Raw genomic sequence first — 25,364 nt, 5'->3', positions numbered from 1 at the left:
CAGGTACAGAAAAGAGATCATGACGGCTTGTGCTGGGAACTTATAATCTAAGATACGAATTATTGATTATTCACAGAATAATCACCTTGGGCCTCGCTCTTGGGTCGGACAGCTGTCTGGATCCTGTCCATGGCACCCCTCGTTTGCATCAACACTAGCCTGTAAATGCAGGGCCTAATATAGCCTGGGTGTGTGTTACTTGGGTAATGGGAACATATTTCCCTGGGTGGGAAGATTATCAGTAGAAAGTGGGTACCCACATTCATATGGAGGAAACCCTCCTGATACACCCTGTGTATTTCTTAGTTCCAAATGTCCCCGCTCACCTTTTCCTGAATGTGGCGAACTCCATTCTGGAATCAGCTGACATTGCCAGGAGCTGATTTCTGCCTTGGGGCAGAACCCTTTCTCCCCAACCCTTTCTCAGTCTCTGATTCTCTCTCTCTCTCTCTCTCTCTCTCTCTCTCTCTCTCTGGCCCACTTCCTGTGTTCAGTCTTGACTACTCTACACCTTGGTTTTAAAAATATACCAACTGTTAATGTTATCAGTTCAAAACATTTAATTTCTGCCTACTCTGTGTGCAAACGTATTAGGCTTACACCATCAACGCTAAGAGGCCATAACAGCCTCTGGTTCTATTTACAATTTCTGTCATCAACTTAAACACCTTTATGGTCATTAAACCATATTTATAAAGCCACTAGGTTTTATGTCCTTGTTCACTACTTCTCTTGTCCGATTTAGCCAATGGAACCTTTTTGAATAGCCAACGATCACTTTCCCCTAATAAATGAAGTTGATTAAGAACGATGAATCTGAAGTTCACTTCACTGTTCCAGGAGAAGTCAGTTAACATCATCTTAACGTGTGAGTGAAGATTAGTAATTTCAGTGCGCGTTTAAAAGTTTATTTACGGCACTGTGGCCCCAATGGGCCAAATTCAATTAAAGACTATAAGTCACAAAGTATTAAATAGCACACAAGAGTTTATTTGGTGGTCTTCCTTCCCTTAAACATCACTGAATATCTTGGGCACCGAATGAGCTACCTGTCCCTTAGGGAAAATCCGTCCTCTACCAGATACTTTTCCCACCCAGCTGATTAAATTTTGCATTTTTTAACACACGTAAATGTCTTTCCACTTAAATCCAATACTCTTTGAACTCGACAAGAATTCTCCATTCTGATTATAGGTCCCAGCTTTAAGCAAGTCCTAGGGAGGGCTATGAAAATGGCGTCTGATTGAAGGCGATATCTTTCATGTACTGGGTCTGACTTAGAGTAACATCTTATAAGGCCATAGACTGACATGCCTCAGAAAATGAACAGGCGGCCGGCCTTAACTCTGTGTCCATGGACCCTCTACGTGTTCACAGAGAGGAGGTGTCATTAGTTGCCCCTTTGCCGCTGGAAGTCAGGACACCAACCCCGTACCCTTTGATCAAGACTGCTCCCCCATCACTGCTTTTGAGTATCGGTGGTGCACTCTCCGTGGACGGAGGGACCCACACCTTGCTGCTCGTGGTTCTTTGCAGAAACCCTGAGTACAGTTCAGTAAAATCTGAGATTTGCAAACCAACTTAGGTCATGTGAGCATATTCTTTTAAATAAAAGGATCTTGATTGGGGGTGCCTGGGTGGCTCAGTCAGTTAAGTGTCTGACTTTAGCTCAGGTCATGATCTCACAGTTTGTGAGTTCGAGCCCCACGTCGGGCTTTGTGCTGACAGCTCAGAGCCCGGAACCTGCTTCGGATTCTGTGTCCTGTGTCTCCCTCTCTCTCTGCCCCTCTCCCATTCGTGCTCTGTCTCTCTCTGTCTCAGAAATAAATAAACATTAAAAAAAATTTAAAAAAACTATACTGGAATTAAAATAAAAATAAAAAATAAAATAAAATAAAAAGGATCTTGATTATTTGTTGATTGCTCTCCTAGTCCCTCCCCATTTTGAAAAATAAGATGTGTAAGGAGACCTTAAGTGGTTGGTTGGGTATGCCCTTGACAGAAAGAAATACCAAGTAGATAAAGATTTATTAGAACTCCATGGATCGGACTGGGACTCCCCAAAATTCACCAGTTGAAACCCTTCACTCCCAGGCCCTCAGAATGGGGCTGTGTGTGGAAGTGGGGTCTTTAAAGAGGTGACTAAGGTAAAATGAAGTCACTAGGGCAGGCCCTGATCCCATAGGGCTGGTGTCCTTGTAAGAAGAAGAGATTAGGGGGTGCCTGCGTGGCTCACTCAGTTAAGCCTCTGACTCTTGATTTGGCTCAGGTCACGATCTCACGGTTTTGTGAGTTCAAGCCCCACGTTGGCTCTGTGCTGATAGCACGGACCCTGCTGGAGATTCTCTCTCTCTCTCTCTCTCTCTCTCTCTCTCTTTCTCTCTGTCACTCCCCTGCTTGCTGTCTTTCTCAAAAATTAATAATAAATAAAAAACCAGGGGGAATTAGGACACGGGCACACACAGAGGGATGGCCACGTGAGGATGTGGGGAGAAGACGGTTTACACGCCAAGGAGACAGGCCTCAAGGGGGAACCAGCCTCGGCCCTGCCTGGATTTCAGGCTCACAGCCTGCAGTATTGGGAGTGGGAAAGGTCTGTTAAGCCTCCCGGTCTGTGTTCCTTTGGTATGGCAGACCAGTCCGCCCAGGAGTTTAGAATTTTTGATAGCCTGAAGGGATCCAGCAGTCTGCACCAAGGTTCGACAGTCTTCGCCCTGGGGACAGAATGCTCTGGGATGTACAGAGCTGGGATGTACAGACGGAATGCTCTGGGATGTACTGGCTGTGCCAGTGGGAACACCACAGAAGTTTCTCCAGTCTTCCTTGGGTCCTCTTTCCACAGTTGAGTTTTGTGACATTTCTCCACCCCCATACACACACACACACACACACACACACACACACACACACACAAAACTGCTTAAACAAAAAGCACGCCCTGACAGCCAAAGGAATATGCCTGGACGTGATGCATTTTGTGTCTTTAAAGGAGGAGCACTTTATAGTGATCAGTGCTGAGTTCACCGCAGTGTGATTCCTAGATGTCACGATGCTTTGCCTCGCCCTAAATTAAAACTGTTTCTGGCGTCGTCTCCCTACTAATGCTTACACTGCTGGTGTTGTATCCCAGCAGGCCCTCTGCGGGGGCTTCCTTCATACCAGTGGTAAGGGCAGAAGGCGAGGACGGGCAGGGCAGGCCACTGAAAGGTAGATCTCGAAGAGAATGGAAGCTGTTCTTTCTGCGGGGAAAGAACGTCTTTCAGCCTTGCATTTTGTGGAGGACATCTGCTGGTTTTCATTTATTCAAAAGGCATGAAAACATATGGATTCATCATTAAACCATAAAGCCTGGGGCCTTCGGAAGCTAATTCTTGGCAGAGTTTACACATCTGCAATATAAGAAAGACACATCCATCTAGAACGCGGTGGTTGTCTGTTTGTCCCCTAAAATTCAAGAAGGACTTAAATTATTGATGTTCGTGACACGTGCCAGTGGGACATGGGAAAGAAGAACCCAGCGATTAATGAGATTTGTGCGTCTGCGATTGTGATGTAGCACTAAGAAAGGCCAAGGCCACGGTGTTCTTTAACAGCTGGTGGCCAGCCTCAGGGAAGTGTCACACGTAGTGCCATGAACCGTCTGTAGCTGCCTTTGACCTCCGGTTGTTAAGGTCCTCGTCAACGACATGTTCAGAAAATTTTGTTCTTTCTTACGCCGGGTGTTTGGTCTGCTTGAGACTCACTGTCTCGAGAAGTCCAGTGAAAAAAAGGACTGGAAGTCCAGTGAAAAAAAGGAAAAACAGGTGGCCGAGAACGTTTCTTATTGTGTTACTTTTCTATTGCCGTAGTCACCAGTTAAGACAACACAGACGTCTTACAACAGCGACATTGTGCAGGTCAGAAATCCCGTATCTGTCTCGCGGGCTGAACTCTCGGTGTCCTTTCTGGAGATGCGTTCCTTTCTGGAGGCTTGGGATTCCCTTGCCTTCTCCAGCCACATGCGGGCGGCCTCATTCCGTGGCTCACGGCCTCTTGCTCGTCTTCAGCCTATCCACACGCTCCACGTCTCTGACCATTGTTTGGTAATACGGGCGTTTGGGGCCATCCACTTCCCTCCCAGCACTGCCTGCTCCCCGAAGATTTGGGGGTGTCGTGTTTTCATTTTCATTCGCCCCACAGGATCTCTGAGTTTCCCTTATCATTTCCTCTTTGGCCTTTGAATATACAGGTAAGTTGTGTACTTTCCACGTATTCTTGCCAATTTCCCCAGTAGGTTTTCTATTACCAGCTTCTATTTTCATCCCACTGTAGATTGGGGAAGTATTTTGCATGATTTCAAGCATTTGTCAGTTTACGGCACCTTGGCCTACCATACCGTCTTCCCTGGAGAAGATGTGTTTTCTTCGGCCGGGGGGAACATTCCGCAAATGTCTACTAAGTCCAGCTGGTTGGCGGTGTTTACGTAGTTCACGGTGTTAAGTCTAGTCCCCTCTATCCTTGCTGCTTTTAATCTAGTTCTACCCCTTATTAAAAGCGTCATATCCAAATCTCCAACTGCTATTGTTGAATTATCTATTTCTCCCAACGGTTTTATCAGTTTCTCTTTTATGTAATTGGGGCTCTGTTGTGGAGTTCATACGTGTTTATAATTGTCGCATCTTTAGAATACAGAATGACCTCTCTATAAAATGCTTCTGTTAGATTTCTTTGCTTTGTAACCGCGACAGGCATTTGTCTTGAATCTCTGTGGTGTGATGTAGCCAATCTGCTTCTCTTTTGGTTGCTGTGCACCTTGCCTGTCGTTTCAAACCTCCTTGAAATCTTGTGCTTCTCTCGACATAAACTGTGTCTTGCAGACACGTTATACTTGGAGCATGGTCTTCTTGTTTTAAAATCCGTTCTGGCAGGGTTTAGCCTTTAATTGGGGGTTTTAATCATTTGCATCAAATGCCACTCCTGATAAAACAGGATTTTTGTATGGCATATTGTTTTGTGTATGTCTTATTTTGTTCCTTTATTTCTTCATGGAGAAGTTATACTGCCTTCTTTCATATTAACTAGATACTTTCTAGTGTACTATTTTCTTAAAAATATAATTTATTGTCAAATTGACTAACATACAATGTGTAGAGTGTGCTGTTGATTTTGGGGGTAGATTCCCATGGTCCATTGCTTACATACAACACCCAGTGCTCATCCCAAGTGCCCTCCTCAATGCCCATCACCCACCTCCCCTCCCTCCCATCCCTCATCGACCCTCAGTTTGTTCTCTGTATTTAAGAGTCTCTTATGCTTTGCCTCCTTCCCTCTCTGTTTGTAACTATTTTTTTTCCTTTCTTTTCCCCCATGCTCTTCTGTTAAGTTTCTCAAGATCCACATATGAGTGAAAACATAAGGTATCCATCATTTTCTGACTCACTTATTTCACTCAGCATAATACCCTCCAGTTCTATCCAGGTTGCTACAAATGGCCAGATTTCGTTCTTTCTCATTGCTAAGTGGTATTCCATTGTATATATAAACCACATCATGTTTATCCATCCGTCAGTTGATGGACATTTAGGCTCTTTCCATAATTTGGCTGTTGAAAGTGCTGCTATGAACATTGGGGTACAAGTGCCCCTATACATCAGTACTCCTGTATCCCTTGGGTAAATTCCTAGCAGTGCTGCTGCTGGGTCATAGGGTAGATCCATTTTTAATTTTTTGAGGAACCTCCACACTGTTTTCCAGAGTGGCTGCACCAGTTTGCATTTCCACCAACAGTACAAGAGTGTTCCCATTTCTCCACATCTTCTCCAGCATCTATAGTGTCCTGATTTGTTCATTTTAGCCACTCTGACTGGCATGAGGTGGTAATCTCAGTGTGGTTTTGATTTGTATTTCCCTAATGAGGAGTGACATTGAGCATCTTTTCATGTGCCTGTTGGCCATCTGGATATCTTCTTTGGAGAGTGTCTATTCATGTCTTCTGCCCATTTCTTCACTGGATTATTTGTTTTTTGGGTGTTGAGTTTGATAAGTTCTTTGTAGATTTTGGATACTAACCCTTTATCTGATACATTGTTTGCAGAGATCTTCTTCCATTCTGTCGGTTGTCTTTTAGTTTTGCTGATTCCTTCGCTGTGCAGAAAGTCTTTAGTTTGATAAGGTCCCAGTAGTTCATTTTTGCTTTTGTTTCCCTTGCCTCCGGAGACATGTTGAGTAAGAAGTTGCTGCGGCCAAGATCAAAGAGGTTTTTGCCTGTTTTCTCCTCGAGGATTTTAATGGTTTCCTGTCTCACGTTTAGGTCTTTCATCAATTTTGAGTTTATTTTTGTGTATGGTGTAAGAAAGTGGTATAGGTTCATTCTTGTGCATGTTGCTGTGCAGTTCTCCCAGCACCATTTGTTAAAGAGACTGTCTTTTTTCCATTGGATATTCTTGCCTGCTTTGTCAAAGATTAGTTGGCCATACATTTGTGGGTTCAGTTCTGGGGTCTCTATTCTATTCCATTGGTCTATGTGTCTGTTTTGTGCCAATATCGTACTGTGTTGATGATTACAGCTTTGTAGTAGAAGCTAAAGTCTGGGATTGCGATGCCTCTGTTTTGGTTTTCTTCTTAAATATTACTTTTGCTATTTGGGGTCTTTTGTGGTTCCATAGAAATTTTAGGATTGCTTGTTCTAGCTTTGAGAAGAATGCCAGTGCAGTTTTGATTGGGATTGCACTGAATGTGTAGATTGCTTTGGGTAATATTGACATTTATATTGACATTTTAACAATATTTATTCTTCCAATCCATGGCATGGAATGTTTTTCCATTTGTTTTTGTCTTCTTTAATTTCTTTCATAAGCTTTCTCCTTCATAAGTTTTCAGCATACAGGTTTTTCCATTTTGGTTAGGTTTATTCCTAGGTATTTGATGGTTCTTGGTGCAATTGTAAACGGGATCAATTTCTTGATTTCTCTTTCTGTTGCTTCATTATTGGTATAGGGAAATGCAACCAATTTCTGTACATTGATTTTGGACCCTGAGGCTTTGCTGAATTCATGGATTAGTTCTAGCAGTCTTTTGGTGGAGTCTTTTGAGTTTTCCGTATAGAGTATCATGTCCTCTGCGAAAACTGGAAGTTTGACTTTTTCTTGGCCAATTTTGATGCCTTTGATTTCCTTTTGTTGGGTGATTGCTGATGCTAGAACTTCCAACACCATCTTAAACAACAGCGGTGAGAATGGACATCCTTGTTCTGTTCCTGACCCTAGGGGGAAAGCTCTCAGGTTTTTCCCCATTGAGGATGATACTAGCTGTGGGCTTTCCCTATATGGCTCTTATGAGAAAAGTGTAGAACACTTTCCGAATTTGCCTGTCATCCGTGCTCAGGGGCCATGCCAGTCTTCTCTGTATCGTCCAGTTTTAGTGTATGTGCTGCCGAAGCAAGCACTCTACCGTTTTAATTATCCTCTTGTTTCTTTTATCATGTATTATATATGTTCTTAGTTCTTCTCTTAGTGGTTGCTCTGAATATTACAGTTAATATCTTTTTTTTTAATTTTTTTAATGTTTATTTAGTTTTGAGAGAGAGTTAGATAGAGTGTGAGACAGAAAGAGGCAGAGAGAGTGGGAGACCCAGAATCTGAAGCAGGCTCCAGGCACTGACCTGTCAGCACAGAGCCCGACATGGGGCTCGAACCCACGGACTGTGAGATCATGACCTGAGCCGAGGTCAGACGCTCTACCACTGAGCCACCCAGGTGCCCCAATTACAGTTAACATCTTAATATGTCACCACCTAGTTGGCACTAATGCCAGCTTAGCTTAAAACTTACGCCAAAACTTTGCTCCTACGTGGCTCCATCGTCTCCCCCCTCCTTCGTGCTGTTGCTGTCATGAGAATTTCATCGTTCAACATTATGTGCACATAAATAGAGATTTATAATCATCGCTTAGTGTAACTGTCTTTTGAATCGGATTTTAAAAAAAGATTTACAGACAAAAACACATTTATCTTGTCTTTTATGTACCCCCATGGGTAAAATCTCACTCCCCTCCCCCACATTTGTGAACCGTTGCTTTAAGGAATATAAAAAAGTGTTGGAGCATCCCTATTGAGCATAATTTCAGCATAATCTAAAACTGCCAAAGAAATTTTTGAGTTGGCCATTGCATAACGAGCCAAAAAACAAATATTCTGGTAGAAAAAGTATCGCATGTGTAAGTATTTCCAAACCTTACTTGATAATAGTTTGCAAAACAAAAAACAAGTCATCTGTCATTTTGGGTTGTAGGCCACCTTCAAGTTAGAACTTTTCTTGGGGTGCAGCTGACAACAGTGTTGATGGAGAAGGGACATAGATACCTAATCGTGCTAGCAATGGTATCAGTTTGACGTGGGGAGAAGTCTTTTTGGAGACCGTGGTTGAGTTTCCCCGGGCTGCACGGTCAGGGGGCATTACACAGTCTGAGAAAACTTCTGTTACGTTCGACGTCCTGCGTGTGCGAGTGGGCGAGCAGAGTCCAGACGTGCTGCGTGTGCAGTGTTTCTACTTCACCCCGAGCACGGAGGCGCGGCTGTGTCCCTGAGTCCTGCATCCTGTCACTCAGGGGTGCTTGGGGCTCTCAGTCACAATCCGGGGCCGACCCCTTTGCCGTCCCGTAACACAGCGGTGCCCGCTTCAGGGAACAGCGGGCTCTCGTCGCCACATGCGTATTCTGAGATTCCGATTCCGCCTCAAGGACTCCACTTGGGACACATGAGACGAACACATGTACGACAGGGAGCGGCCATCACTATCTGGGACTGGGGAAAAACTGGTGTGAAAAGCCTGTTTTCTCTATGCAATCTGCTGAAAGTATGCTTTTAAAAAGAGAACCCGGGCACTTGAATGGGTCAGTGGTTTGGTAAGTGTCTGACTCTTGATTTCAGCTCAGGTCACGATCTCACAGTTCGTGAGTCCGAGCCCCATGTCAGGCTCGGTGCTCACAGCATGCAGCCTGCTTGGGACTCTCTGTCTCCCTCTCTCTCTCTGCCCCTCCCCTGCACGTGAGCTCCCTATATCTCTGCCCATCTGTCTGTCTCAAAATAAATAAACGAACGTTGAAACAAAAGGAAAAAGGAGAGAGAAAATATGTGCACATAGAGCTTATTTCGATGTTACGCAACATCCTTCTGGACCCTTTCTTCTTCATTACGTGTATCAGCTTCTTTTAGGTACGAATGAATGTAAAAACATTTTAATTTGCGGGACTGACGACTGGCCGTCCTTTAGATGCCTCCACTTAAAGATGGTGTAGCTGTGTTGAATTTACACACGCAATGCGGGCTCTTTGCCCCCCTCACTGCCATCACACGGCTGTGGGGTGAACCTTTACGCAGCACAGCAGAGACAACACCCTCCTAGTGGGTAGTGGGACACGTCCCATCGTCGTGATGGCAGCCTGGACCCTCCCGTACACCCGCCTCCGCCGGCCCCCCTACCTGTGGGTGCTTTGTGTGGGAGGAGCCTCACCATGTCACAGATGGGGCAGGTCGTCACCCCTGGGAGCCACGGGCCCTCGCTCTGCTTTTCAATTATCCCTGCCAGCCCACCTTCCCCATAATTCCAAGCATCCTGGAGCCCGCTCTTGTCCAAGATGATGTGTGTGTGCCACGACGACCCCCCAGGCTCTGTGGTACAGGGTCTCCGGTGTCCAGGGATGCCTGGCGCTCAGGAGGGGAGCTCGGGAAGCTGGGGGCCAGCGAAGGCCCCTTCAAGGATGCTCTGGTCCTGTTGCTTCATTAGTGTTTTCATCAGTGACCGTTCTGTATTTTCACATGCATCGTCTTGAGCACATATTAGGACAAGTGCCTGTGGCTTCATTTCCCCAGTTGACCTTTCGAAAAGCACCCTGTGTTGAGCACGTGCTCTCTTCTGGACAATTCCTACCTGACACATTTCATCCTCAAACAACCCGAGGTCACAGGGAGCATTCTCCCTACGGCACCCGTGAGGAAGCTGACCCTTCAGCAGGCTTTTTACTTTGACAAGGCGACACCTGTAGGACGCGGCAGCCCCAGCGTGCAGATGCACGTCTCTGTGGCCCCCCAGGTGTGACAGTCCCTGTATGCGTTCAGCCTCCTTCACGGGCACAGCTTCTGGCTGCTTCCACTCTGCTTACCCCCAGGACGCCCATGCTCCGAAAGACCGCTTTGCACACTGCATAAGCTGCGGCTGATGACATCTCCCCTCCCCGTCCCCATCCTGCTGTTCTCCCTGCCTGTGCGTCACGGCAGAATGGGCTTATGTCATTGGGCAGCCTGGCCCTTGTGTCCAGATGCCCGGGCGGTGCGTGCACGGCCTGCGTGGGCCTCAGACTCCCTGTGGGAAAGGCAGAGCTTAACATCCCTGGAGGACTCCGTATGCTCATGGCCCCCTCCGTGCCCAAATGAGGGGAGCTCTGCTCCAGGTCTTAAGGGAAATCTTTGGGAGAACTCACTTCTTGGGGAGCCCTTCCTTGGCTGACCGTCCCGAGTCTGGAAATACCTTCACTTAATTCTCTCAGCTGGATAACTCCAGTTGCAGGGAATAACACACCAAAGCGTCACTGCTCCAGGCTTCTAGATCAGTCTTTCCAACAAGAGAGAGCAAAACGGCAAATGCGAGAAAGTCCGAGCCTGGGTTTGCACAGGGAGGACGTCTGGGCTTAAGGAAGGGGATGAAACTTTGCAGGCCACGTGAGTATCTGGGTGCTGGAAGCCATCGGCTGTTGGAAGGACAAACAGGTGTCCCCAGGAGCACCCAGGAGCCCCAGTGAGGGGAGACACTGGGTGACCCATTCTCTGCATCCTGTATGGTCGGGGTGCTGTGCCCTGGCATCAGTGTGCCCATCTGAGAGCTGGGTATGCCGTGCCCCTAGTCCATACCACGGACGGCTGTCACAGATTCCAGTGCCCCTCACCCCGTGGGAAATGCCAGCAAGTATTGACCCTGTCTTACTAATTATTGTAGTAGCCGCACATTCTCTGCTGTGTCATGACCATGAATGCTGATGACACTTCAGCCCCGAGGTTCTAACACTTGTGCAGGCATCGCAGCTCTTGCACAGGGCTTGTTAAAACCCAAATAGCGTGGGCCCCGGGCTCTCTGGCTCTGTGGGTCTGGGTGGATCCAACAATTTGCATTTCCTGTGAGGGCCCAGATAATGCTGATGCCGGTGTGGGTGGGACTCCTGGAGAGCCACTGCTTGAGTCCCAGTGCCCGGAACTGACACGGGACAAGGGAATGTGCGGAGGCCGTGTGTTAAAACGGGAGCTCACGGGATGGCATACAGGGCTGTGTGGCAATGCTGGATGGTGGGCTCGCTGCCCTGGAATAAGTCCTGGACAGTGAGTCTCATTTCCTTATTTTTATTTATTTTATTCAGATTCACGTACACATTTTCTTTCCTGGATGGTAAGCTGGCCCAGTAGCATTTACGTATCAGTAATGTACCATCAGGCATCAGATACGCGTCGACACCTTGTAGAGCGAGTCCAAGGCTGTGTTTGGGAGATTTGTAACTTGAAAAGCACTTCATCGTGACTGCCACCTTCCACAGTTCCTTCCCTGAATTTCCCCCTATTTTAGGAAATATCTGTCTGTAATCCTGCGGTTTCTCAGGGCTCGGCTCTCTGCCTTCTGCCTCTCTGTCTCTGGCCTTCACCGCCTTGCTGTGTTTCTCGGGACCCACTGCGTATGTCTGTTGCCTCTGATTCCAGACCCCACCGTCACCAACACACAGCCTTCCCCATGACCTTTGGCACCTGTCCAAGGGCAGGAGAAAGAGCAGGACGAAATGCCAGAGGCTCGGGGAGCACAGTGACAAGGGGAGGCCTGGGTGCGGGGAGTAAATTCTCCTATTGGTCTGTGTTTTACCCTTCTTCAGAAAGGGGGGCATCGCGTCTCCTGTGGGTTCCGTGGGAAACACTCTGTGTGATCGTCACGCCGCTGGAAGGTTGCTTGGCTGCACCCGCCGGCCACCTGGGGACCCCTGTCCTTGACCTGGCGGGTGCCTAGGGACACGTGGGACTTGCCTAGGGCAAGCTCGTTGCCCTCCTGAAGTCCTGGCAAAGGGCGTTTCTTCCCAGGCCAAAGGGACGAGGCAAGACTGCTAAAAGTCTTTCCTCCTTGGCCACACACGTCATGGTTTCTAAAAGACAACTATGTGTTTGGTTGGCCGAGAACCATCTCTGTGTCACCTGTTGCGTCCGCATTCTTCTCCTGTCGGCCGTGGGCCGACCCCAGGGACCTCTCTGTTCCCCAGCAGGAGGAACGCTGTGCTCCGCGAACCCTTTGTGGCCTTGTTCTGCCGTTACTGGCTGTCCGTCTGTTCTCCTCAAGGGAAACCTGAATTCATGTGGCTCGTCCTGCCCCGGCCGCACTTTCAGGGCAGTTCCGAAGCGCAGGGCAAGAGCCGTGTAGTGTTGGGTGATCTTCCAAATGTGTGAAATACTCTTCTCGGCAGTGCTGCAGATTCTCCACTCCTGGAGCCTGCCTGCGTTTTCGGGACTTGACCATGCGATTTGGATGCACGCAGAAAACTTTCTCTGCAACAGCACAGAGATGGCATTTTACGAAGGAAAGTCAACTTCCAACACACTTTGGTCACATTGGCCTTCACGGGTAGTTTAAAGTGTTCAGTTAGGGGCTCCTGGGTGGCTCAGTCGGGAGGCGTCCGACTTCAGCTCGGGTCATGACCTCGAGGTCTGTGGGTTTGAGCCCCGAGTCGGGCTCTGGGCTGACAGCTCAGGGCCCGGAGCCTGCTTTGGATTCTGTGTCTCCCTCTCTCTCTGCCCCTCCCCGGTTCATGCTCTGTCTCTCGCTCTCAAAAATAAATAAACATAAAAAAATAATAAAGGTACAGTTAGATCAGCTTTTTTTGTTCTTTAAGTTTATTTATTTTGAGAGAGGGAAAGAGAGCACGAGTGGGGCAGGGGCAGAGAGCGAGAAGGAGAGAGAGAGTTCCAAGTAGGGTGCATGGCCAGCGCAGAGCCTCACGCAGGGCTGGATGTCCCGAACCGTGAGATCGTGACCTGATGCTAATTGACGACTTGGGACGCTTAACTGACTGAGCCACCCAGGGGCCCCGGTTGGACCAGTTTCAGTGTGTCATTACCTGCCTGACTTCCTTCATCGGGTGTAATTGACCTAAAACCCATTCATGTGGTTGCAGGCACCCAGGGGTTGTATTTTCCTTTCCACTCCTACTACTTAGGTGGAGACTTAACTCTTTCAGAAACCGCCCCACTGTTCAGCAAAGCTGTTTCTATACTGGGTTGTGTATTAGCTTGCTAAGGGTGCTATAACAAATTACCACAAATGACTTAATGGCTGCTGGCTTGAAACAACACAGAATTGTTATCATTCCCTTCTGCAGGCCAGACGTACAACATTAGTCTTGGCAGGGTGTTCACAGGCTCTGCTCCTTCAGGGCTCTCTGGAGGAGAATCTAGAGGCCTCCCGCATGCCTTGCCTTGTGACCCTCCCTCGCTCCCAGCTTCTGGTTCTGTGCTCACCCCTCCTTCCCTGACTCTGACCCGCCTGCCTCCCCTTATAAACACCCTCTGGTGACCTGGCGCCTGCTGCATAATCAAGGACCAGCTCCCCATCTCAGGGCACATAATGTGGTCACACTGCACGCTGGGTCACAGTTCCTTTTGCCTGTGAGGTGAGATATTCACAGGTTCTGGGGACAACGTTGTAGACATTTTTGGGGGATTTCTATTCTATCTACTGCAGGTTTTTTGGCTCATCATTGAGTTGTAAAGTTCGGTTCCTTGTGCCAGAAAAGTTGTAAAGTTCGGCTCCTTGTGCAAGAAAAGTTGTAAAGTTTGGTTCCTTGTGCGAGAAAAGTTGTAAAGTTCAGTTCCTTGTGCAAGAAAAGTTGTAAAGTTTGGTTCCTTGTGCCAGAAAAGTTGTAAGTTCGGTTCCTAGATACAAGTCGTGTGTGTGCATGTGTCTGTGTTGTAAATATCCTTGCCTTTTGTTTTCTTGCTGGTGGTGTCTTTTAATTTTGACGAAAGCCCCTTTATCCATGTATCCCCTATGCAGGTTGCATTTTGTGTTCTCTGTGTGAAAACCTCATATAACCTATGATTCCAAACATGTCCTTCTAGGCTTTCTTGTACAAGTTATATAGTCTTGGTTTTATATTTAGATCTATGATCCTAGTACCCATGTTCATTTTTCCACCATTATACAGGTATACTTCCATACATAGATGAGCGATCCAGCAACATTTTCTGAACCAGCTCATGTTTTAAATGAGTTTTATTTATTTATTTATTTATTTATTTATTTATTTATATTTAAAAAAAAAGAATTTTTTTTAATGTTTATTTATTTTTGAGAGAAAGACAGAATATGAGCAGGAGAGGGGCAGAGACAGAGGGAGACACAGAATCCAAAGCAGGCTCCAGGCTCTGAGCTGTCAGCACAGACCCTGACGCGGGGCTCGAACTCACGGACCGTGAGATCATGACCTGAGCCGAAGTCGGACGCTTAACCGAATGAGCCACCCAGGCGCCCCACTGTCCTTGTATAATTTTTATATATTTTTTTATTTATTTTTGAGAGACAGAGTGTGAGCGGGGGAGGGGCAGAGACATACCGACACGGAATCCGAACCAGGTTCCAGGCTCTGAGCTGTCAGCACGGAGCCCGACGCGGCACTCGAACTCACGGAGTGTGAGATCATGATCTGAGCTGAAGGTGGACGCTCAACCGACTGAGCCACCCAGGCGCCCCTTAAATGAGTTTTAGAAATTGAGTATGGATTACCAGGGGACAAAAAAAATCCTTCGAGCAATCCCCATACACACTAAGTGGAATAATCGATAATGCCAGTGACTCATGCCAAATGCTAATCAAAGGTTTTTACTTCACAGGGGATCACACAAATGATCATTACTGGTCTTTATTTTAAGCAATCACAGTTATTATTACTCCTTTACGGTTCAAAACTGATAGCTTACAGCCACGGGAAGCGATACATCAAATACTTTTAAGTACTTTTCTCTAAGCCTGCTAGAGCAAGCAAGCTTCCAAAATGAAGCAAAAATTACCACGACTCATAATTTCATGCTTGTTAATTATTCATTTCCCTCTTTTACATCCCTAAACACAAGGAAGCGCTACCTTTTACTCGCAGGCTCGTTTGTAAAGGTTAACTAGCTGCCACAGAGACTATGCAAGCCTCTCCCATCTGTAGAAAGCATGGGCGCGTTAGTGGACGCGGGAGAGAGTGTCTAAGTGCCCTCGGCCCGTAGGAACCTGCAGTCTTGGCTGGAGAACAGATCACCATACTTCCGTTCCTGCTAGGCTCTCGATTTCCCTCCTGCCAGGCTCTCGTTTTCCTTCTCCTGCCCATACTGCTAGGAGGCCGGGTGCTAACCTCTGCTTGCTGCTCTCAGACGACCTTTCTTGGCTACCAGGTCATCGCCGTTAGCTGAGGGCAGTATTTCAGTAGGTCTTGAGAAATACTCGGATTTATATACTGGCATTTTCTCATTCTTTTTGCAAAGTTTCCCCTACCTTTGCGGGTGTTTGACTGCTCCTTTGTTCAACAGGCATTAATGAGCCGTTTGGTTCTCATCACAGATTTATTTCACTTATAGCAGGGATTGTTTTGGCCTCAATTATCACGTTTTTCTGAGGTCCTATCACATAGTAGGTGCCCAATAAACATTTGCTTAATCAAATCGATTGCATTTCAAGCATATGCTCTTTCTGTATTCCGAAGATCGATGTCTGGTTCTTAAGATTGTTCATGTATGATTCTGTTGAGTGTTGCATGTCATAGGTATTTTTATAATAAAAGATGTTTCCAATTTATAAATATTTGGTCCAGAAGGACCTCTGTACTCAGTCATTTGAAACTTTGGCTTACTTTTAATTTGGAGGAAAAAAATCAGTTTTACGTTGCTTTGGGTTCTCCTGTATATCATTACAATTTGTTTTTTCTTTTTTTCTCCACGGTATGCAAAGCATAAATGAAAATAATAGCTGGGGGGCCGCGAGGAGCAGTGAGCAAGTAATATTTTTGGGTCACACGTAATTAAGCAAAACAAGCCAACACTACAACTAAATATGAAACAAGGTAGTTTTGTAGCTTATTGTGGTTTGTAACCTGCCGTTTTTTAATGGAAGATTTCTGTAAAGATTTGTGGGAATCCTGAAAGAACATTGTTTCTGTCTGTGCTTTGTGCTGCACTAGATTTTTTTTTTTAAGCTTATTTATTAATTTTGAAAGAGAGAGAATCGGGAGGGACGGAGAGAGAAAATCAGAAGCAAGCTAAGTGACATCTGTGCAGAGCCCGATGTGCTGGAACTCACGAACCGTGAGATACTGACCTGAGCGAAACCAAGAGTCGGACGCTTAACTGACGGAGCCACCCAGGTGCCCCCCCCTCCACTGCAGCAGATTTTTACAAAGTTTCTTTTCTTTTTTTTTCCCTTTGGACTTTTAGGTGCCTTTCCTACCCCTGGCTTTTGTTTGGACCCAGCGTCCTGTGCTGGAGCGTTTCCCACAAAGGTCCATCCCCACAGTGCACAGCAGGATAAGAGCGCATGTGTGAATGGGGTTACTGGGCAGAGGCTCAGACGTGAATCCGTGTGTGTGCAAGCCCACGTCAGTGCCGCACGTCTTTACGCCACCTTGTGTCCTGACTGTCGCAGTCCCTCGTGAACGCTTCCTCACCCTCGTACAGGGTCCTTGTTGCTGTGCAGACGGTGGGGTGTTTCCCTCCGAAGGGCCGCGACTAACGCAGGGCTGAGAGGAGTTCCTGTGTGAAGAGGTGCTCTAGGGAGCGAGGTGAACAGCGCTAGGCAGTGCGTGTGGCCCCACCGCCTGCCTGGGAACGTGGTAGAGGTTTGCTTGTGGATTGCCGGGTATCCAGGACGACATGTGAGGGCAGGCTGTCGGCAGCCACGTAGGGCCCGTGGTCCCCGATTTTTGACTGGCTCGGTGACTGTTTCCTTTAATGGGACTTGAATGTCTGGGGCCAGCCGGCACGGCTCCCACCCCTTCGCAGCTCACCAGGTGGCTTTCCACGTGGGCATCTCGTGGCCTTAAGGTGGAGACACCTGCCCCCTCGCGGTTGCCTGTTCTTCCTTCTCCATCGTGGGTGACGGTCCAGGAGCAGACGACAGCAGCCTGGGGGATACTGAGCAAGAACGAAATAGCAGGCAGCTAACTGCCACCTTACGCATAGGACAGCAGGGTGCCGACGCTGCCCGGGACGAATGTGAGGCAGAGCCCCGGCCCTCAGCGTCCCCGGCAGCTTTCCTGGGAGCCAGAGCACGCCCTCTGTGGAAGTCACTGGTCCCCAGCACTCCGTCCTCACTGACTGCCAGCTTTCAGCACAGGACCAACCCCAAAGGCCAGATGTGCCCCCCAGACCCGTCACGTAGCCTGCCCTGCTTCTGCATAGACCCCCTGCTCTGCCTCCTCCCCCCTGCAGCTTCCCTGTGCCCAGCTCTGAGTGAGCCGCCCCTGCTCGGTCTCATCCAAGGGTGTTCATTGGCTTCCACACTTCCCTTTGTCATTCAGGACTTTGAAACCGCAGGAGTCCCTCTTCCTTCCCTCGCCAAGTCCAAGTCCGTGAGAGTGGTGTTTTCACACTTTCTTGGTCGCCCTCCAGGTGACAGTGGCCTTCCTACTACGCCTAGGGCGACCGCTGCTCTCAGCAGATGCTGGCCCGTGCAAGGACATGGCTTGCGTGGGCCATGGCTCTCCACGGCGGCTGGTCTGGCCAGTGGATTGACTGAGACCAAGCTGGGCCAGCAGGAGCGTGCTCGGAGCCCACTGGAGCCCCATGATAGCAGGGTGGGCAGGACGTGGGCCGGGTGCCCTGTGCCAGCAGCATAAAGAATTGCCCTTAGCACCTGCTGCCTGCACTGGCCTCACGGCACAGCTTTTGCCTTTAGGGTTCTAGGAATGATTAAGCAAGCTCGGCTGCCTTAGGAAGTCAAGAAAAGCCCAAGGCAAGCGACATACCACATCCAGCGCTCTCAGATAACTCAGCTGCTGTCCCCTGTGAATCACTGTGTTTCCAGGCCATGACGTTGAGAGCTCAGGGTTTCAGATAGCTGTGCCACTGACCCAGTAGTCCACTTGTGGAAAAGGACTCCTCTTATGCAGTGATGACCTTCATGGGGCTGCCGACGCTTTCGCTCGGGGGGAACCAGGTCCACCCTAGGGCATGCGTGTGCCAGATGCGAGCATCAGAGTAGCTGTTCCCCAAACAGGGCCACCAGCAACAACCGTGGCTTCATGTTTGCTGGTCCCAGTGCTAGACGTTGTTTTCTTGGTTGCCAGTTAAGAGAAAAATGAGCCACTTAACTCCTTCTTTCAGTAGAGTATCTTCCACTAAGCTGCCCATATTTTTATTCTTCAAAAGAAACAGTAGCTTGTTAGATGTCCTTTCAAAGGAGGTGCGCCCTTGCCCTGTGAAACCGTGCTGTGCACGGTCCCCTGGCCGTCTCCTCTCCCCTCTGCTGGTGCCCAATTAACTCCGATTAACCGACAACTCTAATTAATTGGACTCATTTGCTGCTGTTGACTTCGGAAAGAATGGGGCATATTCATTTGCTTCTTATTTAAAAACTCATGCTTTCACTAAAAACATATTAGCATAGACATCATCTGTTGTCAGAGGAATAGGAAAAGAAAGGAAAGTTTAAGTAGTAATAGTATACTGTAGAGAGGAAATGTAAACGTTAGGATTAAGGTCATAGCTGATTTTTTCCCCTTAATTTCTACTAATAAGTCTATATATGTCATTATTGAAGTTAAGCTTTTCTTAAAGGTATTCCATTAAAAAAATTTTTTTAATGTTTATTTTTGAGAGAGAGAGACAAAGTGTGAGTACGGGAGGGGCAGAGAGAGAGAGAGGAAGACACAGAATCCAAAGCAGGCTCCAGCCTCTGAGCCCTCCACGGGGCTCGAACTCAAGAATCGTGAGATCATGACCTGAGCTAAAGTCGGATGCTTGACCGACTGAGCCAACCAGTCGCCTCAAAGGTGAGCCGTTTTTAAAATCAGCGGCTTTGTAAAGCACAGGGCTTCCGTGAAAACAGTACGTCAGCTCTGGGGGTTTCTTTTTTTTCAACGTTTATTTATTTTTGGGACAGAGAGAGACAGAGCATGAACGGGGGAGGGGCAGAGAGAGAGGGAGACACAGAATCGGAAACAGGCTCCAGGCTCTGAGCCATCAGCCCAGAGCCCGACGTGGGGCTCGAACTCCCGGATCGCGAGATCGTGACCTGGCTGCAGTTGGACGCTTAACCGACTGCGCCACCCAGGCGCCCCACTCTGGGGGTTTCCACTCTAGCACAGTCGCGACTTCCCCGGGGGTGCCTTCTAAAACTCACCCTGCAGGGCCCACCCCCAATTTCTGACTCTCCAGAATATCTGGTCATCAACTATAGATCACCTCCAACATGCTATCAAAACAGCTTAGAAAAAGGACACGTCCACTTACATCGAATGGCATCGTACGCGGAGTATTTCTCATTAAAGCTGTGCCACCGTTAAAATGCGTACCGTCCTCTGCATTCCGAAACACTGCTGCAGTTCTCAGTCCTCCCGTCTTCTGGGTTGGGACAGTTTCGTCTTCAGTGAGGCTGGGCTCTCCCATCTGAAAAGGTATTCATATCTTCAGGACACCCACCTATCTGTCATATCACACAAATCACTGGCTGTCGATCACCCCCTGCCCCCTTTTTGTAATTGGAAATCATCAAAGTATGACTATTCTGGAGACACATGAAGTCTGGAAAAAGCATTATGTGGCTTTGTTGTAGTGTTCAGGGTATGCAAGGTATGACTGCCTGGCAAGCAGTAATCGATGTGGGTCAGAATCCCTTTTCCGAAACTCGTGGAGCCAGTCGTATCTCGGTTTTTAAGTTACCGGTGTTAAAAAGCATTACAATCACATGTTCCGTGAGATACACGCTCTCAGTACGGCGGTGTCTGGGGCAGGACCCGTGAGCAAACCCACAGGTGTTTCTATAGAGAAGTGTGTGAATATTCGCACTGTGATAAATAATAAACAGTCCCCCCACCCCTCGTGCCAGTCCAGGTCAGGTTTTGCTGCTAAATGCAGACTTTTCATTGCAGAAGCGTATGGATGAAGCGATTGTAAGTGAGGGCTCATGTTTGTGTACCCAGCCGGGCAGGTACTTAACGAGTGTATGAAGCTGGCTCCATATGCCTGGAGGAAGGTGTCACCCTCTTGTGAGTGCACTGCAGATACTTAGTGGTTTGGTGTTTGGTTATTATGTAAAATATTTTGCAGGAGGCAGTGTGGCTTCTCAGATTAAAGAGGTCTTGCCGTGCAGAGAAAGCAGCTCTTGTGCTCTCGGAACTCAGACACGCAGGTGCCAGGCAGGTGTCCCCCACCCCCACCCCCACCCCAGACGATGATGCTGGAGTTTGCCCAGCCAGCCACTGCACTCACAGCTCAGCATGGACTATTGTACTTGAGTGACGCAACCATCCCCCTTACCATCCCCATTCTACAGGTTGGTAACCCAAGGCCCAGCCCAGGGCTGAGCACCTGTTTGAAGATTTCAGTGACTTGTGAAGTGCAGGGCGGGGTCTGAAACCCAGGGACCTCCCACAGCGGGAGTCTTGTCACACCCAGCCCCGCAGGCCAGCCCTGGCAGTGTGCCACCGCTCCCTGGGGAAGACACTACAAGTCTGGAAGGCTAAGAAACCCGGCCCAGGACTGGCAGCTAACATGTGGCCGGGCTGGGACTTTACTGCTCAACTTTGAGATTGCTGATGTCCGCAGTTTCTCCCAATACCTCATTCCAGCTCTGGGCTGGAAACGACAACGGGGATGGGCGGAGAAATCAGGGCTCAGCATGCTCGTCCGTGACACATGGGTTAAGGTGTTTTGCTATGAAGCAGTGCAAGTTCTTCTAAAACTGGAATTAGGTGCTCGTTTGCAGGCTGGGGTGCAGCTCCCTGCGTCGGAGACGTGGAGAGACACCCTTACCGCTTACCTCTTTATGGGGTAAAATGCAAAGCGTCACCGTCCTCTGGGAGCCAGGGATCGAGTCGGCAAACATGTAAATACATTCTCATGGATAAAAAGATGACAGTGATCACGTTACCAGCGCAGAACCTTGGTGTCAGAGACCCCCGTGCAGGCCAGCAGGGTCTCCACGCCAGCCTTGCTGCACGTGAGGTGTAGACACGCCTTCAGCCGCAGCTATGTGAATTCAGGCTTGAATGTGTCCCCAGGAGGGCGGCCCGCTGTCCGCGATGACACCCGCCTTCTGGCCACCGTGCCCCGGTTTGCCGGGTTCCGGTCTCCGGTCTGAAGCCCCCCTGTTACCGCTCAGCTGATGGCCTCACCTGCAGCCCGTGCCCGGCGGTGGTGCCCAGGCTCTGGGCTCTGTCTTGCGCAGACAGGGCGGTTTGTGCTTTGCAAAGCACGCTTTTCCGACACTCCTCAGTTGGGCAGCAACTTCTGGGGCTGTAACGCGTTACGGTGCTGTTCTCCCGAAAAATAACAGACGCGCGAGTTGAACGCGTTGGCCCGGGCTCGCTTGTGCACAGCAGAGCTCACGCACCTGACACTTGCCCTGCTGCTTTTTAAAATGCTCCTTTTAGGGATTTCTTTCCCCTTTCAGAACACTGTCCCTTTGCTTGGAAGCATGGTGTCATGAGCCTGCGAAGGCATGCTCGGATGTGAGGACTCTAATGACTTGTTTAGAGCCTCGCTTATTCACCCGGACTTTGGGATGATTTTGTCCAAACTGTGAACAAGAGTGGTCTGCACAGCCCCCTACAGATAGGTAATCCCGCAGCTCGGCGTCTTGTGAGTTAAAAGCTCTGACACGCGGCTTTAAGTGCACACTGCTGAAAGTGTTTTCGGAGGCCACCGTGTCGTTTCCGGCTTGGGGATTATTATTTCCTCCGCGCTCTCCTCTTCATTGTCATCTACTTGCTTTACCCAGGCACCCCGAGCAGGACCCGCATCTTTCGGCCCGCTTCTGCCCCTTCTTCCCTCCTGCGCAGCCTTGCGTTTGAACACGAATGTGTGCGTGAACACGCGTGCGAACGTACGTACGTCTCGATGTGTGTACGGCTGTGCGCGCGTACATGTGCGTGAACACGCGCGTGAACGTACATACATCTCGATGTGTGTACGGCTGGGCGCGCGTACGTGTGTATGAAGACGCACGCGAACGTACGTACATCTCGTGTGTACTGCGGGCCGTGCGTACGTGTGCGTAAACACGCGCGAATGTCCGTCCGTCTAGACGTGTGTACGGCTGTGCGCACGTACGTATACGTGAACACGTGCGTGAACGTACGTACGTCTCGACGTGTGTACGGCTGGGCGTGCGTACGTGTGTGTGAACACGCGTGCGAACGTGTGTGTGAACACGCGTGCGAATGTACGTAAGTCTAGATGTGTGTACGTATGTGCATGTACGTGAGCACGTGTGCGAACGTATGTACGTCTAGACGTGTGCACGGCTGGGTGCTTGTACGTGAACACGCGCACGAACGTACGTACGTCTAGATGTGTGAACGTGTGTACGTCTAGGCGTGTGTACAGCCAGACGCACGTACGTGAACACGCGCGCGAAGGTACGTACGTCAAGACGTGTGTACGGCTGGGCGCGCGTATGTGCACACGCGTGTGAACATACCTGGGTCTAGATGTGTGTATTGAGTCCTGCGTTCCAGCACGGCCACGCACAGACCTCTCCCTCTCCCCATTTTCCTCACCGCCGCGGGTGCTAGGTTTGCAGATGCTGGCTCCCAAGCAGACGACGACGTGCTGTGTAGGCCTCCCTGCAAACTCTGCTTTCCTCTGGGCACCTGGGCTCGGCGTCTCCAAAACGCACGCGGCCGCCTGTGGCGTCCCTGCCCCCCCGGTGCTTGCCTTTGCCAGACGTTCACGAGATCGCAGGGGCCACCGTGCGCCGGAAATGCTGTGTTCCGGCCGGCCGCAGAGGCGTTACCTGACCTTTCTACCCGGGTCCACCGTGGACACAGGGATGACGCTCCAGCATTAAGGAGCCCTCCCTGAGACGCAGATAGTGTTGGCTTTTGTTTAAGTGTTTGTGCGTTTTTGAGAGAGAGACAGAGCCGGAGTGGGGGAAGGGCAGCGAGAGAGGGAGACACAGAATCCAAAGCAGGTTCCAGACCCCGAGCTGTCCGCACAGAGCCTGATGCAGGGCTGGAACTCATGAACCACGAGATCATGACCTGGGCCCAAGCCTGACGCTCAACCGACTGAGCCACCCGGGCGCCCCTAGTATCACTACTATTAACACTATGCAATTATTCAACGTGTAAGGACATAAGCGTAGATAAGTATAAATGGAGCAAGTACCATTTATCATGCTGTGTCTAATTTACAATATAGTACGTGTTAGCGGTAACACTATAATTATTACCAGTCATACACTTCAACGCTTGTTAACCTCAAGAGGCCCCGGGATGCTCAGTTGTCTGAGGCTTCACTGGTAAAAACTCCACACCCAGGATCTAATTCCCGGACTGGCCTTTCACCATGACATGATATACCCTCATGAAATAATGGGAAATATATGTACTGCTCTCTGCTCCCAGGTACGGGCACTGGGTTTCTAAAGCCCCCGAAACGTCCTAACTAATAAGATCACTAGGCGTATCTTTGTTCTTTAAATTTTTTAAAATGTTTATTTATTTTGGAGAGACAGCACGAGCAGGGGAGGGGCAGAGAGAGGAGACAGAATCGGAAGCAGGCTCCGGGCTCCGAGCTGTCAGCACAGAGCCCGACGCGGGGCTTGAACTCCATGAACTGTGAGATCATGACCTGAGCCGAAGTCGGACGCCCAACCGACTGAGCCACCCAGGTGCCCCTGGAGCATCTTTGTTTCTAGTGTTTGGTCTCTGAGCCTGCTTCCTCACATAGCTCCTACATTCCTTGTTGTTCCCTGGGTGACAGGAGCATCTTCTGCTCTATGGAGACAATCCTGGGTGGGCTCCTGCATGGGAGGCTGGTCAGCAGAAAGTCCAACCCACGCTGGCAACCTCGGAGCTTTGATTGCATCCCCATTGTGCAGTCAGGGGACCAGGGCTGGCAGAGGAGTTGATACGTCATGCGTCCCTCATGAAGGCTTCACCGCAATCCCGAGTACGCATGTCCTGAGAGGTTCTCGACTGTTGAGCACGTCAAGGGGCCAGGAGAATGGCACACTGGAGGACGGGGGGAGCTCCACGCCCTTCCCTGCACACCTGGCCCTACACATCTGGTCCTTGTGGATGTTCCTATGTGTCCTTTGTCATATCCTTTCACAATACACCGGGGAGCAGTAAGTAAACTGTTTTCCTGAGCTCTGGGAGCAAATCAGTGGAACCCAAGAGGGGGTCATGGGACCCTCCCATCTATAGCAGCTTGGTTGGAAGCACAGGTGACCACAGAGACTTGGGATTGGCATTGAGATCGGGGTTGGGGACAGGCTTGTGGGACTGAGCCCCTTCTCTTTTAAATACAACCAGTACACAATGTGCTGTTAGTTTTGGGGAATACACAATGTCCTGTTAGTTTCGGTTGAATGCACAATGTCTGTCCTGTTAGTTTCAGGTGTACATCATAGTGATTCTATATTTTTATCTATTACAAAATGATCCCCACGATAGGTGCAGTTTCCATCTATCACCATGCAGTTATTACACGATGTTTGACTGTATTCCCCATGTGGGACCACTTGTCTATCTCATAACTGAACTTTCTACCTCTGAACCCTCTTCATCTGTTTCACTCCACCCATCTCCTGTCTGGTGACCACCAGTTTGTTCTCTGTATTTAAATTTTTGTAAATATTTATTTTTTTTGAGAGAGAGACAGAGACAGAGAGTAGGGCACAGTCAGGCAGAGACAGAAAGAGAGAATCCCAAGCAGGCTCTGCGCTGTGGGCACAGTGCCTGACACAGGGGTCGATCCCACGAACTGTGGGATCATGACCTGAGCTGAAATCAGCAGGCAGACCCTTAACTGACTGACCCATCCAGGCGCCCCTCTGTTCTCTGTATTTAAGAGTCTGTTTCCTTTGTTTTCTTTGTCTTTCCGAAATTCCACATGTAAAGGAAATTCTATAATATCTGTCTTTGTCTGACTTTGCATAACACCATGTACTCTGTCCATGTTTTCGCAAATGGCAAGATTTCTTCTTTTTTTGGGTTAATTTTTTAGTGTTTATTTTTGAGAGAGAGAGAGAGACAAGAGTGTGAGCAGGGGAGGGGCAGAGAGAGAGAGGGAAACAGAATCTGCAACAGGTTCCAGGCTCTGAGCTGTCAGCACACAGCCCGACGCGGGGCTCGAACTCACGGACCGCGAGATCATGATCTGAGCT

General features: G+C 49.0%; 1 protein-coding gene and 1 non-coding gene across 3 annotated transcripts in view; one reads left to right on the top strand and one right to left on the bottom strand.

The window, feature by feature from the left end:
* The window catches only part of PUDP (pseudouridine 5'-phosphatase), an 81,405-nt gene that overhangs the window by 11,140 nt on the left and 44,901 nt on the right, over nt 1–25,364 (top strand). The gene's annotated exons all lie outside the window — the stretch shown is intronic.
* Nucleotides 7,318–7,423, bottom strand: LOC124509769 (U6 spliceosomal RNA). The gene has a single exon (XR_006961534.1). It is a non-coding gene; the product is annotated as a U6 spliceosomal RNA (small nuclear RNA).

Source organism: Lynx rufus, unplaced genomic scaffold (genome assembly GCF_022079265.1).
Source record: "Lynx rufus isolate CCGP_SWC_20201006 ecotype Redwood Valley unplaced genomic scaffold, mLynRuf1.p SCAF_14, whole genome shotgun sequence".
NCBI classification, from domain to species: domain Eukaryota; kingdom Metazoa; phylum Chordata; class Mammalia; order Carnivora; family Felidae; genus Lynx; species Lynx rufus.
Note: the sequence above shows the minus strand (reverse complement) of the source record. Positions and strands in the feature narration are given on the sequence as shown.